The sequence below is a fragment of the Gorilla gorilla genome, chromosome 14 (assembly GCF_029281585.2).
Source record: "Gorilla gorilla gorilla isolate KB3781 chromosome 14, NHGRI_mGorGor1-v2.1_pri, whole genome shotgun sequence".
Taxonomy (NCBI): domain Eukaryota; kingdom Metazoa; phylum Chordata; class Mammalia; order Primates; family Hominidae; genus Gorilla; species Gorilla gorilla.
The window spans coordinates 31137913-31155000 of record NC_073238.2 but is presented as its reverse complement, the minus strand read 5'-3'; the positions used below and the strand labels follow the sequence as shown (position 1 = coordinate 31155000).

Here is a 17088-nt window from a genome sequence, read left to right as displayed (position 1 = left end):
TTACAATAAAAGTCTGATGGCAAGAAAAGACCATGATCAACTTAAAGCGATAAAACAGAAGTTCCGTCTTAACTCATGGGAAGATCAGACTTTTTTTTCTAGTCAGCCCTTCAGTTAATTGGATGATATGCTTTAAAAAGGGCAATCTGCTTTACTCATAAATTGATTCAAATATCAATCTCATTCAATAACACTCTCAACGAAATACCCAGAATAATGATCACCAATTATCTGGGCACTCTGTGGCCAAGTTAATTCAATACATTAAATCAACACAAAGAATCAACTATGAGGTGGAAAACTAGAAATGTTTAGTAGCTTGGGGTTGAAGAGAAAGGTTAGGACAAGTAATATGAATTAGAGAATGGGCAGCCTATATGTGACACACAAAACCATGTGACAGGATGTGTATTTCTAATTAAAGACTCATGCCTAGCTCGTTCTACGACTAGGTAAAAAAATGAAAAGAAACAAGCAAGTCTGACTGAAAATAATTACTTGTTGAGGTAGGAGTGCCATAAAAGAGTTTTACTTTTCGAGTCAAGTTAAGAGTGATTCAAGAAGGAGGGAATTAATCAAATGTGTTGAATACTGCTTGTAGGTTTATTGGGCTGAGACCTAAGAAATGACTACTAGTTTTGTCATTATAGCAATAATTTTACTGAACGGTATCCAGTCTCTGATCTGATCTTGCAAAACATTCCCAAACATCTCCAAATTTGTCAGTCCTAGGATACTGGATACTGGACTTGTACTTCCTTGCTTTTTTTTTTTTTTTTTTTTTTGAGTCAGAGTCTCACTTTGTTGCTCAGGCTGGAGGGCAATGGTGCAGTCATGGCTCACTGCAGCCTCAGCCTCTTGTGCTCAAGTGATCCTCCTACCTCAGCCTCCCAAGTAGCTCCCTGCAAACATGAATATATGTATTAGTCCATTTTCATACTGCTATGAGACTGGGTAAGTTATAAAGAAAAAGAGGTTTAATGGACTCACAGTTCCACATGGCTGGGGAGGCCTCACAATCGTGGTAGAAGGCAAAGAAGGAGCAGAAGCACATCTTATGTGACAACAGGCAAGAAAGTGTATGTAGAGGAACTGCCCTTTATAAAACCATGAGATATCATGAGAATTATTCACTCTCATGAGAACAGTACAGGAGAAACCCGCCCCCATGACTCAGTTACCTCCCACCAGGTCCCTCCCATGACACATGGGGATTATGAGAGCTACAATTCAGCATGTGATTTGGGTGGGGACACAGCCAAACCATATCGGTGTAGTCTCATGGGAAATACCATATCGTAAACTGTCTTATGGAAAAAACAATATCATAAACTGTGGAGACATATGACTATTAGTTTTCTTCCTTTCTTTTGAAGTTTTGCATATGGAACATGCAAGCATATGTTGGGTCTACAGTCTGCCTACTCATGCTTTGAAGGTGATTCATACAAATCTCAATGTATAGTCCTCCTATTCATCCTGCCACACGTCTTCCCTACTTATTTTTGTTTCTTTAATGGTAAAAGAAAGTGGAAATAAAATTTATTCTCTGTTAGGGCCAAAGCCAAAGTGGTATCTATGACACTATTTTGAACACTCAATTACATATATTTAACTAACTGTTGTGAGAATTATTCTGTATTTTATGGTATATAAATGTCAGTTACAAGTGTTATGCATAATTTTAAATTTTGATTATTTATAATGAGATATCTCATGAGTTTTTGAATTCCTCAATTATTTTAGTAATTTTGTATTCATGAACAACTACCAAACATTTAGCTTATTCTCCATAATATGAAAAACTCCTTTCAAGACACTTATATTGGTGCCTTTTTTCCCCACAAAATCTGCAGCGGTTGGAAATTTTAATTAATATTTCAAGTCACTTTCTCACAATCTGTATGTATAGCAAACAAAGCAGTATCCTTCCTGATTGAATATTTAGATTTAGTCCTTCACAAGAAACTTATCCAAGGAAATTTATTTCTTCTTGGTCATATATTCAGTAACAGTTCCTTGTAATTACTATAATTGAATATCCCTCTTAAAATTCTGTGTTGCCTTTCTTAAAATTTTCAATCATTGGTCATGAACAACTCCAGGAAAGCAATATTACCTCTCATTGTTTTTTTCTGATTTATCTAATTGGTCTCCTACTGATTCAGATTTTGATTTCCTTTCACTGTATCATGAATCCCCCTGGAAAAAAAGAGTATGCAAAGTTTGCATATTTGTTCTATTCATCACAGTGCATGATTCAATTGTTTTGACAAGATACTACTCATTAAAAATAGGATAAATGTGTAAATTAGGTCAATCTACCACATTATAATTATTTATTCATTAAATGAAATAGAAAATATGCATTTAATGATGTTCTTTTTTTTTAGTTCTAAATAGCTAGAGGTCAGGGATAATGTTTTACTTTGTCTTTTGTTAGAATATCTGATGCAGAGTTGACACTAACAATGTCAGTTGATTTCATTTGAATTCATCATACAATTGGATTGAAATTCTGATTATTATTCTCACGTAGTCCAGATAAAGAAATGGAAGGAGTATTTCTTCTATTTCTTTTCAAATATATAAAAAGTGCTGATTTGGGACTAAAAAGCTTCTATTTTATTAAGTAGAAAAAATTTAAATCATGCCTCAACATCTTCTACAGCAGTAATTATAAACTTCTTAAGAAGTCACTGATACCTTGGAGGATGTGGCACAAACCTAAAGGCCTTCTCCCTTATAAATATAAAGTTGGATTCCAGAGCCTTCCCAAACCTTAACTTCTAGTATCCAAGGACTATGAAAAGAATCCTGATCTAAAAAAATATATAAAGTGATCCAGATATGTTATCTCTATCTATAAATGAGGAAACCATGTTTCAGTGATATAATCCTAATAATCCCAAAGCTTACTAATAGTAATTATTATTGTTACGTCTGTAGTATGGTGTAAGGTAAATAGTAATGAATTTGAAGTTACTTTTCCTACATTCAGTTGAATTGACACTGTTTAAAGACTTTATTCAATGCTAAATGATGAGTTAATGGGTGCAGCACACCAGCATGGCACATGTATACATATGTAACTAACCTGCACATTGTGCACATGTACCCTAAAACTTAAAGTATAATAATAATAAAATAAAATAAATAAAAATAAATTAATTAATTTAAAAAAGGCTTTATTCTTCTTTGGCTCAGATTATTGTCCCACATATTAGACATTGCACAGATAATGGCACATTCTATGTACTCAGAAAATATGTACATTCTATTATTATTATTTTCTTAATTTCTATAAGTGATAGGTTATAAACTAAAATTACTAAGTTTAATAATTTATTGATTAATAACATTTTCTCCTAGTTCAATGTATGTATTTCAATTTTATTTTCAATTTTTGTTTTTTTGTTTTAACCTAATTTTAGATTAATATTTTAAATATTTAGCTTCATATGTACTATATGATTAGTGAGATTCATTATTGGGATTAATAAATTACATGACTATGCTTAGGACACAATTCTATGTCATTTACTTTTAAAAAACATTTTCTTCTCTCGAAGTTGACATTAAAAAAATTATCAGGATCATACAACTTCAGGCAAACAAAACTAACTTTATTAGTTACTTATTATTATTTTAATGTTTTCCTGATAATACATAAGCATTTTTGTGATTTATGAATTCATATATATTTTCAATATTTTTGTTTTTATTTTTCCTCTTTGTCCATAATTAAAAATCAAGCAATATTGAAAACTTAAGATATAGTAATATAACATTTTATGGAAATCAATGATACTTAAAGTTTAGACAGTATGCAAATTTAGATATTAAAGACTAAATTCTACACATACTATATTTTTCTAATTATTTTCATATGAAAAAACAGAAATATTTACATGTTTATCAAGGTTACCCTAAACATGTGTGATTATGACCAAACTGTGGCTGTGCAAAGTTCAAAAACATAATTATGCATTACCAAAAATTGGGTGAAACATACAGTGTGATGTTATATTATATATATATTACATTCAAAATTATTCAAATGTATACATAACGTGATAATCTACAATAAAACATAAAAGATAAAAATTTGGAATATCTGTGAAAGTTATCAAGAATATCAGTATCATTCTTGAAATTAGCTTTAGTGTGTATATTGATGTTTGTTCTATGTCTTTATATTTTACATATGCATCAAGTATATTCTTTGTTATGCATGAAATATATTATTAAAGTGTAATAAAAAGCTGCAAAAGCTCAATTCTAAATTGAGACAAAAATACATCTCATGTAAAACTTCTTCCATATGCACAGCAATATATTTGGAAATTAATTGTATTTGGCTCATAAATACTTAGTGTTTTTGTATTTATGAAATTAAATAAAGAATAACACTTAGGTATAATTTCAGTATTGTTTTTGTAAATGCCTGCTTTCAATCATATAGAAAATTACCCCTGAAAAATTCCTATGATTTCTAATGCATGTTCGTACCAAAGAATTTTTCTCTGCTCAGGAAATACACCTTTTCACAACATTATTATGTTAGTTTAATTATCCCCATACATATTATTATAATGAAAACCTATTTTAAAAGGTTTCATTTCTTTGAAGACAGCCACTTTTTTGAAACAGTGTTGTCAGATTATAGAAAAAGATATTTTCTTTTTAAATGTTATACTGTACACTGAATTTTTATCATGTTAAATATTAAATTAATTAGTTTAAAGAATATTTAAATTTTTACTAATTTTAATTTTTTAATTATAAAAAAGTTCATATATGGAGCAAATGGATAGCAAGTTATTTCTTTGACCGTAACAAAATTGTAGAAAATCTTGACATATTTTGGAAAATAATGTTTTTTCCCTTTAAAATATAATGTGCAGAGATTTTCTATTTTATTTAAAAATTATTTGAGAGAATTAATTATGTCACTGCAAAACATGGGCTTTGTTTGAAGAGTACTTAGAGTTTTGTTAATTTAAAAATTTCTACAACTAAAAAAATCCTTTTTATCTATGCAAGCACACAGTTGGCAGGTCTAGGTAAATGACAAGATTATGTATAATGTTTAAAATGCATTGTATTGCAAACAAAAAAAGGTTTCCATTCATGTAATTATGAATATCTAACTAGAAAATTAAAAGTCACTCAGCATTTTGACAATGTTCTATGCATGTCACTGAGGAAGATATGAAGGTTGATTAAAAGAATTAATCTCTCAGAAAGTGAAATATTTAATATAAATTTAAAGTGCCTCTAAATGGCCCAGTGATGTTTGCCAATCATTCTATTTATTCGTATTAAGCTGCATAGTTTCTACATTAGTACCTAATTCAAACCTTTTATCACCACCCTTAAAAGCCTACTCCAAGTCTTTTACTTTAGCATACAACTTTAGTTCCTGATTTATTTTGGGGTGCAAAGTAATGATTTATGTTTACTCAACTTCCCTATTTTCTGCCTAATTTTTTTGATACCTTACATCCATCTTTTAATTCTGATACATCTTCTCTTGTCTACTTTCTCCCTAGGCTTCTAAAGGCGAATTCTTTTACTATTTTTAAAAATCACTTATCACTTTACCCCAGTAGGTTTTTGATTAGATAATTTTCTTTATCATGGATTTTCCTTTCTTTCTGTCTATTGTATCTTTCATTCTAGACAAAACTCAGGCCCTCATGTCTACAAACTCTTCATATTCCTATGTGTACAAGGTGCCTCCACACATTTCTCATCTCCTCTGTAAATCACTATAAGCTATTTTCTTGTCCTTATTTTCTTGCTAAAATTCCTGTCTTATGAGCTACAGCTAAGTGTGTGAAATTAAGAAAAAAATGGTGAATATATGGATGATGAAATGGAGAATCATAGACAATAAAGGTGTCTGAATATTTATTATGACAAATGTATTAACCAAATATGCATTCAGAAACTAACTCCCATGATTTCTAGTTGGGCGAAGTAAGCTAAACCACAGTTTCCTTTTCTAAAAGAATAAATTAATACTAGCTACTTTGCTGCTTTTTTGTCAGTTAATTAAAACAATGCATGTAAAGATCTTATCACAGTGCCTACCAAATAATAAGCATTATTTCAATGTAGTTGATCACATATATAAAACATACACGTGTGTTGGCTGTATATATGTGTATATATATTATATAGTGTGTGTGTATAATCTTGAGACTATGGAATTTTTAAAACATATTTTGTTGGTATTACCTAACTGAAATGAGAACTTATTTAAGTTAAAAGCACAATATTCATTGTCTCCAGAATAAATAATAAATACATTTGTTTCTATTAATGCTTATATTAAGTCCGCATTTCTACATACAGAAATAAGTTATTAACCATTATTGGGAGAAAATCATATCTTTTTATCCATCTAATAAACAAACTTAAATGCTGCCTTATTGTGTGATTTTCAAGAATGGTAAATTCCTGCATTAACCTTTTTTAAAAATTATGTACCATGTTTTTATATTTTATTGCTGCATATAGTTATGAATGAAAGGATTTCTTGTCAAAAAGAGAGAAATACATGATAATTTACATTTAACTAGACATATAGGTGTTAATTTTTTTAATTTTTAAAATATTGATGCTATATCCTCACTTTATTTTATCATTAAGGAGAATATGTCTCTATGACCATAATTTTTCCTGCATGTAAGATTATAGCAGAAAAGGCAGTTTCCTATATAGGCCAGTGGACAGGGTAATTGCAGTCAAATATTGCAAGGTCACGATATGGCATTTCTAACACAGGACTCATTATTTACAATCATAATGAGTCCATCTGCAATAGTCATGGTATTATATTTTCCAAGTTCCATTACAGGCATGTGTATTAAATTCCACATGTACATCATAATTTAGAAATCTAGTTTGTAATATGGCAATGTAGAAGAAAGGCAGTTTGTAAGTCAAATTGTATGAATTATTATGAAAATTTATTTAATCTGTTACTACAGTATTACAAAATGATTCATGTCTTGGTACCATGCATTTTGGCTTTTATTCATAAGTGTTAGCTATACTAGTAGAAACAAAGAAATCAGGAGTTAGTGTCAAATCATCCATGGATTCTTTACTATTTTGGGATCACAAAACTGTGTCTCTCATAAAAGCTATCTATAATCTTTGAATTAAAATTCAGGAATGCATAAGAAAAGATAGTTTTCCCCAGGCTGGCATAAGCAATGGTAGAAAGGGAACCACAGAATTTTATGTGCACCTAGAACCTCTCCATGCATAAATGCACAGATGCACACAAACATACACACACACACACACACACACACCAGCAATATTTTCTGCCTTAAAGATTTCCAGAGCTAAAAGCATTCTCCCTTTCCTTCTCCCACTTCTGGTCATATCAGTCAGCACAAAAACTTGAGCTCCCTCCCATTCATGAGAATCCATTCCCACGTGACTTTTGGTCAAGTCTTCACTTTCTCTCTCCTCCAAGAGTGTCCAAACTGCCTTCCCTGTAAACAAGATATAACAAATAATCCTGCCCCACAGTGAGGTTGTAGTTTTGTTCTTTTTGTGTAATACAACCCTCAACATTCTGTGTAACTCTTCTGTGTAGTAAAGTCTTTCAAAGGTCTGAGGATTGGCTGGATAATTTGCTTTTTTATTGATCTCATAGGCCATACAGCCAAGTGAACTCATCCTGAGAATTTTACTTTACTGAAATTGGGTGCCATTAAGCCAAAGGTTAGTCTTTGTGATTGTTTTCATTGAGGATTTCCTGTTTTCTAGATACCACCTGAGGGTCATGCCAGAATTGCTAAGATTAGTTTTTCATTTCTAAGGCCTCCATTTTGATGACCTGATGCCCACCAGTAAGCAGAGAAATACAGTCTCATCTTTAGGGAAGATTTTATGGACAAGGGTGGAGGCTCTCATTTCAAGCAGAAGCATTGTAAGGGAAGCTACATTTATTTAAATTATAAATTTGAATTTCATTTTGTACTGCAACAGAAGCCAATCAATCTTCACAGGCAACAAAGAGTGTGAAGTATATATGATGGAATCAGCATTTAAATGTGATGCAGTTTTATAGAAGCACTTGTTTTAAGAGCTCCGAAAGACTGATTAACTAAAAGTGCTTTATGTGAAAGTATTTTAGCTTCAGTAAGTTTTACATGGGCTACAATCTAAGTATTATATGTGCTTAAGAAAGCAAATTTGACAGATGCATAATAAAAGATATTGTAAAATGCATATTTCTTTGTGATAGAATCTAACGCGGGTTATCAGAAGTCAGCTTATTATCTCTAAACAAAGCATAAATGTTGAAAATTATTACAGACTACAAAGTGGAGATAATTCATTTTTCTATATATGCTGTATAAAATACATAAAATAGATTATGTTTTAACTATGCAATTTCTTTGCATAGTTTTTTTCTGAATTAGCTTTAGTCTCTTAAATCTGGGTAGTGAAGCCTTGGAGGCCATAAGGACCCAGAATAGTCAATCAAAATCAGATATGAAGTTGCATGGTACCCTCACACTCAACCTCAAGCTCCACATGGAAAATGACCCTCTTCCTGTGTACCCAGAGCCTGGAAATAAATGCAGAGACAGAATGCAGCCTTGGTAGACAAGTGAAGTTTAAGTAAACAGGAACTATTTACCTGTCACTGAAAACCCATGCTTTTTTTGTGTATGTGTACTATAGGCAGGTCAGGACTTAGGATTACAAAAGTTCAATCAATTATTACAATTAAGGAGTTCTAGTATTTTGATCAACTGGACACTACGAGTGAGAATGTATCCACTAAAAGAATTAGTGTAGTGTACTTAAAATGTAAGAGTAAAATTAAATTACAAATTAACATTGAAATTAAAATGTGTGTTATTATGAAGCCAATGTTTACCCTTATTATTATAATTTTTAAATATTAATTTTCCTACTCCAATACATTACATATATGCTGAATTTTAGGCACCATGCTTGCAGCAAATGAGAATCAGGCATCTGAAGATTGCCTTTATTTCTCATTACTACTTAAATGGCTTAAGGCAAATTACTTAACATTAATCTGAACCTCAGCTTCCTCATCTCTACCATGGAATGACAATAATTATAAAATAAATAAATATATTTAAAATTAAATTTAAGTACTTATGAGGTACTTAGCATACAGACTCCTCTGTTATGTGAGGAGCTCTCATTCTATAAGTTTTGACAAAAGACAGGCACCAACCTTCTTCCAAAGAAGTGACATCAAACCAGTTATTTTTTTCTCCACAATCCTGGAATCTAAGGTGTGAGTACATGCATTAGTTTTGATCTTCCAGATATTTACACCTGGGTGGGACTTTGCATACTGAATGTCAATGACTCAGGAGCAAGTTAGAAAACTCTTATAGTGGCAAGGACTGTGAGATATATCCAGGAGGAGCTGGAGGAGTGGACTCGGCAATCCATCTGTGACAGAAGCGGTATCCAAAGTTGGGTGCCTTTTGGTATGATTTTTGATCCTCATGCTGCCTCACTTCTGTTAACTTCTGTATATTTTCTAAGACTATTCATGAATCATCTAATGTCCTTCAAAAAATCATTCTGCTAAAAACCTTCAAGTCTATTCCTGTTTGCAACTATGAACCATAACTGACATATTTGGTCTTCAGAGTGCAATGAGAAAGATAAAAGATACAGAAACTCTTAATACTCTTTGATATGATTTTATGTGAAATATTGTAGTTTTATTTTAAACAGTTTTGTTCAACTATAACCTGTCTAACTTCTTACATTTAGTGAGTTTCTCCCCTATTTAGAGACTGTGTATTAGTTTTTAATAGTTGCTGTAACAAATTGCCACAAATTTAGTGACTTAACACAAATTTATTACTTTAATTTTTGAAGGAAAGAAATCTGAAATGCATCTCCCTAGGCTAAAATTAAAGCATCAGCAAGGTTGCATTTTTTTCTGCAGGTTGTAGGGGTGAATCTGTTTTCTTCCCCTTTTCAACTTCTAGAAGCTACCATATTCTTTAGCTCATTAACCTCTTTATCCATCTTCAAAGCCCAACTACAACAGGTTGAGTTCTACTCACATTGCATCACCCTAATTTCCTCTTCTGCTCCTTTCCTCCACATTTAAGAATCTTTGTGATTACATTCAATTTTTTTCAGATAATTCAATATAATCTCCATATTTTAAGGTTAATTGACGAGCAACTTTAATTCCATCTGCTACATTAATAACTCTTTATCATGAAAAGTAGCATATTCACATTTTCCAGGGATTCGAATATGGATATCTCTGGAGGACCATTATACTGACTACTATATATAACACTCCAATAAAAGATTTTTTGTATGTATGTATGTATGTATGTATGTATGTATGTATGTATGTTCAATATTACATGAACAGATATAGAAGAGATGAAAGATATAAGGCAGGTTAAAATATAATATATTTGCTTAGTCTATAACTAATAATTTTAACCAATTCCAAATATTCATTGGGTAGAAGATTTTGTGTACATACTTTTTTTAACTGAAATTTATTTTGAAGATTTGTACATAATTTTTACAAGTACGACTGAAAAAATAATGTCATTTTGTGGCTTTTGAAATTGAAGTAACAGAGATAGGAGTTGTAGAAGAGGTGGGATCTTAGGAATTATGTGCCTGTAGATAATTTCTCCTTTTATTTAGTAACAATGCCAGTAGAAACAGAGTAATACAGAGGAATAAGGTGTTTTATACCAAGGGAAAAACAATGAAAAGCTATTTTAGGGCCAAATAAGTTGAAGTCCATTGAAGTAAATGCATATGAAGTCAACTAGATATGTAGCTATTGAATCTGGTTTCTACTACACACAAGAAGCATATTGTGAAATATGAAAGAATATATGAAATTAAAACAGTGAAACATTTTGCATTATCAAACAGGAAACTGAACATAATTATTTATGAAATAACAGCTACTTTATCATACAGGATTACTGAATAATATGAAATGTAACAATGTTTCTCTAACAATCATCTTAAATATTTCAAAATCACATTTCATGTTTTTATTTTTTTATTTTGGTTCTTGTCTAGGTTCTACCAGAAAAATTCCTTTGTCACTTGTATTTCTGTTTGTGAGACAGTTTTTTAATGGTTAAAAATTATACCCATTTCAAAGAGAAGGAAAACAAAGTGAGTTTGAAGCAAAACTAAGTCTACCTAATAAATCATTGTGTTATCAATGCCTAAAGTACCTGAAAGAATAACTAATATTCTTCACAATTTCATAAACAGTCTCTACCCTTCTTTGAAAATGTTTTTTATAAAGCAAGGCAATAAATTAAAAGAAAATATTGTATTTACTTTGCTGTTTTTGTTTGATAGTTCCACAAATATTAGAATATTTTTATTGATATTAATATATTAGTATTATGACTATATTTAGATTTAAATATACTTGTGTAATTGATCTACAGACTTATGTACTTGTGTAATTGGTCTACAGATGTGACATTTTGTATTTTTAATTCCTTGGAAAATTTTCTGTACACTGAAAAGAACAATATTACTATAAAAATTAATTTATTTGTTTCTTGTCGGTGATTGTGATCTTTGCATTGTGTGTATTGCGTGTGGTTTTTAGAAGTCCATTTCTCTTTTAAACATTTTAATATTTATGGTCAGCACTTTTCAGATTACCACACCTTAGCACTATTTAACAATTGGAATATTTATTGATATTTAAAACCATAAAATCCTACAGCAGCAAATTATGCAAACAATATTATATAAGGAAAAAATATGGTTCAAAGGAAATTAATCTATTGGAATATTAAAATGAAATGGAAGCCATGGAATGAGATTATGTGAGTTTCAGGTTTAATCTTTATGAACATATGTGCAGGTTTTCACTGGAGGGCATTCCCCTTTCCCAGAAGTCTAGATCAACACAATAGGTTAAACCAACTGACCTCCTCATCCTAGTTTCCTCTAGGTGATTTTATTTTCTGCAGTATTCTATTTAACCTCTAATCTATTTTTCAGAAACTCTTTAACCTTCTCCAATAAATGCACAAGCCTTCAGGGATATTTGGAGTTTGTTACTATTTGTTTTTAATTGATTGGTATTTTCTTTAAATTAAAAAAAAAAGAAGAGAAAACAAATTTGTGCGAGCACTCTTTACACAGTACATTGAGTGGTCAGTAAAGGTTAATTTTACTGTGTTCTGTACTAACCAAATTGTTTTAAACTAAACTACTAATGAAATTTGTTGATAGAATTTGAAGTCACATTATCAACTGAGAAGAAGAAATCAGGATATTAGGCTGGAGTAATAATAAGCAATAAGGGTAAAGAGAAATTTAGAATTTATAGCTGCAATTTTAAATAGAGATGATGTATAAGATGAGATCACAGAAAGAGTAGATTGCTAAATGGAAGAAATAAATGAATGTTGTTTTTCGAAGTGCAATTTTTACAACCACTACTACCAATCTTTTGTGCTACTGCATAGAAGAAAACGTTCTTACAATTTTCAAATATAAGGATTTATAACAATCTATCAGATAATTTTGTCAATTTAAAAAGGCCTAAAACATGGGCCTATACTATATATATATGCACATATTATAGTATATATATACTATACTATATATATATATACACTATACTATATATATACACTATACTATATAGAGGCCTATATATATATATATATGCACATATTATAGTATTCTATTAAGAAAACAAAACAAAAAAAAGAAAATATCATCTGTTGGTTGCTACTTAATGGTGAAATGATAGAATGCATTCCAAAAGATAAGTTTTATAAAGAGAAACTTATACGGGTAAGGAAATGATCACACAAAAAATTATGATCTGTTTGCATTTAGTTTGTAATACATAGAACTATTTCAGTCCTTTGTTAAATTTAACTTTCATAGACTGTCATCAACTACAAGCTCTTCAAAGGGTGTTGTCTCATGATTAGTGTGCCTGACATATAATAAACTCTAAATAAATATGTGCTAAATGAGTTCACATTGTAACTATTGTTGCCATAGTAGTGAAACAGAATGGCTTAAAACAATAGCATGGGCTTAGGTTTTTTGTTTTGTTATGTTTTGTTTATGCTATAGTTTCTTGCAAGAAGGTAAAACACCTGTAAGATATCAGACATTTAGAAAATTACTACATGAGATGAAATTATTAATTGTAATTAAAATCATGTGTTAGAACATATTTCGTTTAAAACAAATCTTTTGAGATATATATATACACACACACATATGTATAATTTTCAAGAGACATTAATCTCATTTGAAATGCAATGAATTTCTTTATATAACTAAGTTTTCCAATTAGGATTTATATTGAGAAGCAGTACAGCTTTCCAATTATATATGCATTATAAATGTGTGTTTAGAAAATTGATATTGTCACGGGATATTTGATGTGTCACTTCACCAGCCGGAAACCTCTGTGGCCGACGGCGCCTTTGCCCAAGTTTTGCTCAGGCCCCGTGAGCTCATTCCACCCACTAGGCCTGGCAGGCTGGGTTTGGCTCACACTACTGGCCCAAATCTCACGCCTGTAAGGGTGAGTAAAGTGCAGAGCGGTGACGGGTATGTGAGCAAGCAAGCAAGCACAAGGTCTAGCCATTGTGCCTAGCCAGGCATGCCAGCTGCAGTGGGGTGGGAAGCCCCAGGCACCAGCATGGACGTTGGCTTACTGTGAGGCTATTGGATCAGACTTACCACAAGCAGCTTCCACGACTGGCACTGGGGAAAGCCGAGGTGCCCAGAAGCTTGGAGACGCCAGGAACCACAGAGCCCCAGAAAGGGTGTCACAGTCTTGGCTCTCCGATCTCCTAAGTCTGGGTTTGCCGAAGGGTCGCAGATCTTCTCTCCTTTCTTCCCTCCCTCTTGTCATCCACAATGTGGCGAGCAAGGGGCATGTTTCAATCCTGTTTGTGTTACAGCTATTTTAGCTCCACCATACCGGCAAGTCCCAAGTTCTTGTCCTGTGTCCAGGATGAATGAGGTAAGGCAGCCAAATGGAGGGCGAGTAAGCAGAAGAATACCTTTACTGAGCGACAGAACAGCTCAGAGGAGACCCAGAGTGAACAGCTGGTTTCCATAGGCAGGGCGTCCCAGTGAGTGTTCAGCTCTCAGCAGAGACGAAGCCCACAGTGGGTAGCTCCTCTCTGCAGCTGGTAGTCCTGATGTCTGCTTAGCTCTCAACAGAAAGGAGACTCTGGAGTGCGTAAGGGGCAGGAGGCAGAGGGCCCTCCCAGCCCCCAAGAGCACAGAGACTTCCGGGACCACAGCCATGGCTGGGCAGCTGCAGCTGCACCCAGAAGGGAGAGGCTCTGCTCCTGCTCGCTCTGATCCCCAAGCACAGGGATGCCTGGCTCCAGGGCTGCGGCTCGGTGGCCACAACAGCAGCCAGGGAACAGGAGGCTCCCGTCCTGCCAACTCACAAGGAAGCAGGGTTTTCACCTATTCCCAGCTCCCACCAGCTCTGTGGAGTGCACAGCCCTAGCTACACGTCTCACACTGATGGCGTCACGGCAGTGGCTGGTCCAGATGGGCTGCCGCTGCCATCAATCACATCTCTGAAGCGGTATATCTAACTGCTTCATGCTGACAGGGGGCCTGGTTTTGGGGAAAATGACAGATCTCTCTCAGAGTCCTATGCATAGGTTCCCAGTAAAAGGGAAGTCATGGAGTCATGGAGGAGAGAGAATCTACAACCATGTTTTCACAGAGAGAGAGAAAGAAGCCAGAGGTTCAACTGGTAAGAATTCTTTTTTTTTTGAGCCGGAGTCTCACTGCACCCAGGCTGGAGTGCAGTAGCGCGATCTCGGCTCACTGCAACCTCCGCCTCCTGGGTTCAAGCGATTCTCTTGCCTCAGCCTCCCGAGTAGATGGCATTACAGGCCCGTGCCACCATGCCCAGCTAATTTTTGTATTTTTAGTAGAGACTGGGTTTCACTATGTTGGCTAAGCTGGTCTCGAACTACTGACCTCAGGTGATCCGCCCGCCTCGGCCTCTCAAAGTGCTGGGATTACAGGCATAAGCCACCGTGCCAGGCCAAAAATTAAACTTTTATGCCTCAGAAAAGAGCGTCCCGTGGTGCAGAGACATGATTACCCATCTGCAAAGAGAGGACAGAGGAGGAAAAACGAACAGCCTGGAGGAACTCTGCAGTGGGTAGCTCCTCTCTGGAGCTGGTAGTCCCAAAGTCTGCTCAGTTCTCAGCAGAGCAGAAACCACGGAGTGGCTAGCTCCCTGTGTCCGGAATTGGTGGGTTCTTGGTCTCACTGACTTCAAGAATGAAGCCGCCGACCCTCCAGGTGAGTGTTACAGTTCTTAAAGGTGGCGTGTCCGGAGTTTGTTCCTTCTGATATTCAGATGTGTTTGGAGTTTCTTCCTTTTGGTGGGTTCCTGGTCTCGCTGGCTCAGGAGCGAAGCTGCGGACCTTCGCGGTGAGTGTTACAGCTCTTAAGGCGGCGCGACTGGAGTTGTTCGTTCCTCCCTGTGGGTTCGTGGTCTCGCTGGCTTCAGGAGTGAAGCTGCAGACCTTCGCGGTGAGTGTTACAGCTCTTAAGGTGGCGCGTCTGGAGTTGTTCCTTCCTTCCGGTGGGTTCGTGGTCTCGCTGACTTCAGGAGTGAAGCTGCAGATGTTCCCGGCGAGTGTTACAGCTCATAAAGGCAGTGTGGACCAAAAGAGAGTGAGCAGCAGCAAGTATTGCAAAGAGCAAAAGAACAAAGCTTCCACAGTGTGGAAGGGGACCCCAGGGAGTTGCTGCTGCTGGCTCGGGCAGCCTGCGTTTATTCTCTTATCTGGCCCCACCCACATCCTGCTGATTGGTAGAGCTGAGTGGTCTGTTTTGACAGGGCACTGATTGGTGTATTTACAATCCCTTAGCTAGACATAAAGGTTCTCCACGTCCCCACCAGACTCAGGAGCCCAGCTGGCTTCACCCAGTGGATCCTGCACCGGGGCTGCAGGTGTAGCTGCCTGCCACTCCCGCGCCCTGCGCCCGCACTCCTCAGCCCTTGAGTGGTCGATGGGACTGGGCGCCGTGGATCAGGGGACGGATGGCACTCGTCGGGGAGGCTGGGCTGCACAGGTGCCCACGGACGGAGGGGAGGCTTAGGCATGGCGGGCTGCAGGTCCCGAGCCCTGCCCCATGGGAAGGCAGCTAAGGCCCGGCGAGAAATTGAGCACAGCAGCTGCTGGCCCAGGTGCTAAGCCCCTCACTGCCAGGGGCCGGTGGGGCCGGCCGGCTGCTCCAAGTGCGGGGTCCGCCGAGCCCACGCCCACCCGGAACTCGCGCTGGCCCGCAAGCACCGCGCGCAGCCCCGGTTCCCGCCCGCGCCTCTCCCTCCACACCTCCTCGCAAGCTGAGGGAGCCGGCTCCGGCCTTGGCCAGCCCAGAAAGGGGCTCCCACAGTGCAGCGGCGGGCTGAAGGGCTCCTCAAGTGCCTCCAAATTGGGAGCCCAGGCAGAGGAGGTGCCGAGAGCGAGCGAGGGCTGTGAGGACTGCCAGCACGCTATCACCTCTCATGCCTTCCACAGCTGGTAGTCCAGACTCTACTCAGCTCTCAGCAGAGAGGAGAGCCTGGAGTGAGTAGCAACTCTCCGCAGCTGGTAGCCCGGAAGTCTCTCCATGGGCAGGTGGTCTAGTTGTCTCCTTGAGTCTGGCTGGTTCCGAGGGGTTTTATGAGTTCAGAGGGAAGGAAGTGCATGCTGATTGGTTCATGGGAGGCCATGGACAGGCCCACAGAAAGCGTCATAAATTCACATCCTTGTCCATCAGCCCAGCCCCCAGGCTTCACGCCATCCTTGGCTTGAAGGTGAGGCTTCACAGGGGACCTGATTCTTTTCACCCTGGAGTTTATCTACATCCTGCCATTGCTTAGGTTGTTTGTGCTGAGTGGTATCTGCAAGCCAGTGCCAGGTTGCCCTCAGCCCCCTCTGTCAGACTCCCTCCTGTGGTTGTCGGTGCCCAAAGTCTGAAGGGGGCAGAGGCGGCAAGGGGCGGGCATGTCAATGCTGTCTTGAGCACACG

General features: G+C 36.3%; 1 protein-coding gene across 1 annotated transcript in view; it reads right to left on the bottom strand.

The window, feature by feature from the left end:
- Nucleotides 1-14477, bottom strand: part of LOC129526428 (ankyrin repeat domain-containing protein 30B-like) — a 74340-nt gene extending 59863 nt beyond the window's left edge. The window contains 1 exon segment of the mRNA XM_055360604.2: nucleotides 13765-14477. The gene's annotated coding sequence lies outside the window, so the exon portion shown is untranslated.
- Between the last annotated feature and the right edge of the window lie 2611 nt (nucleotides 14478-17088).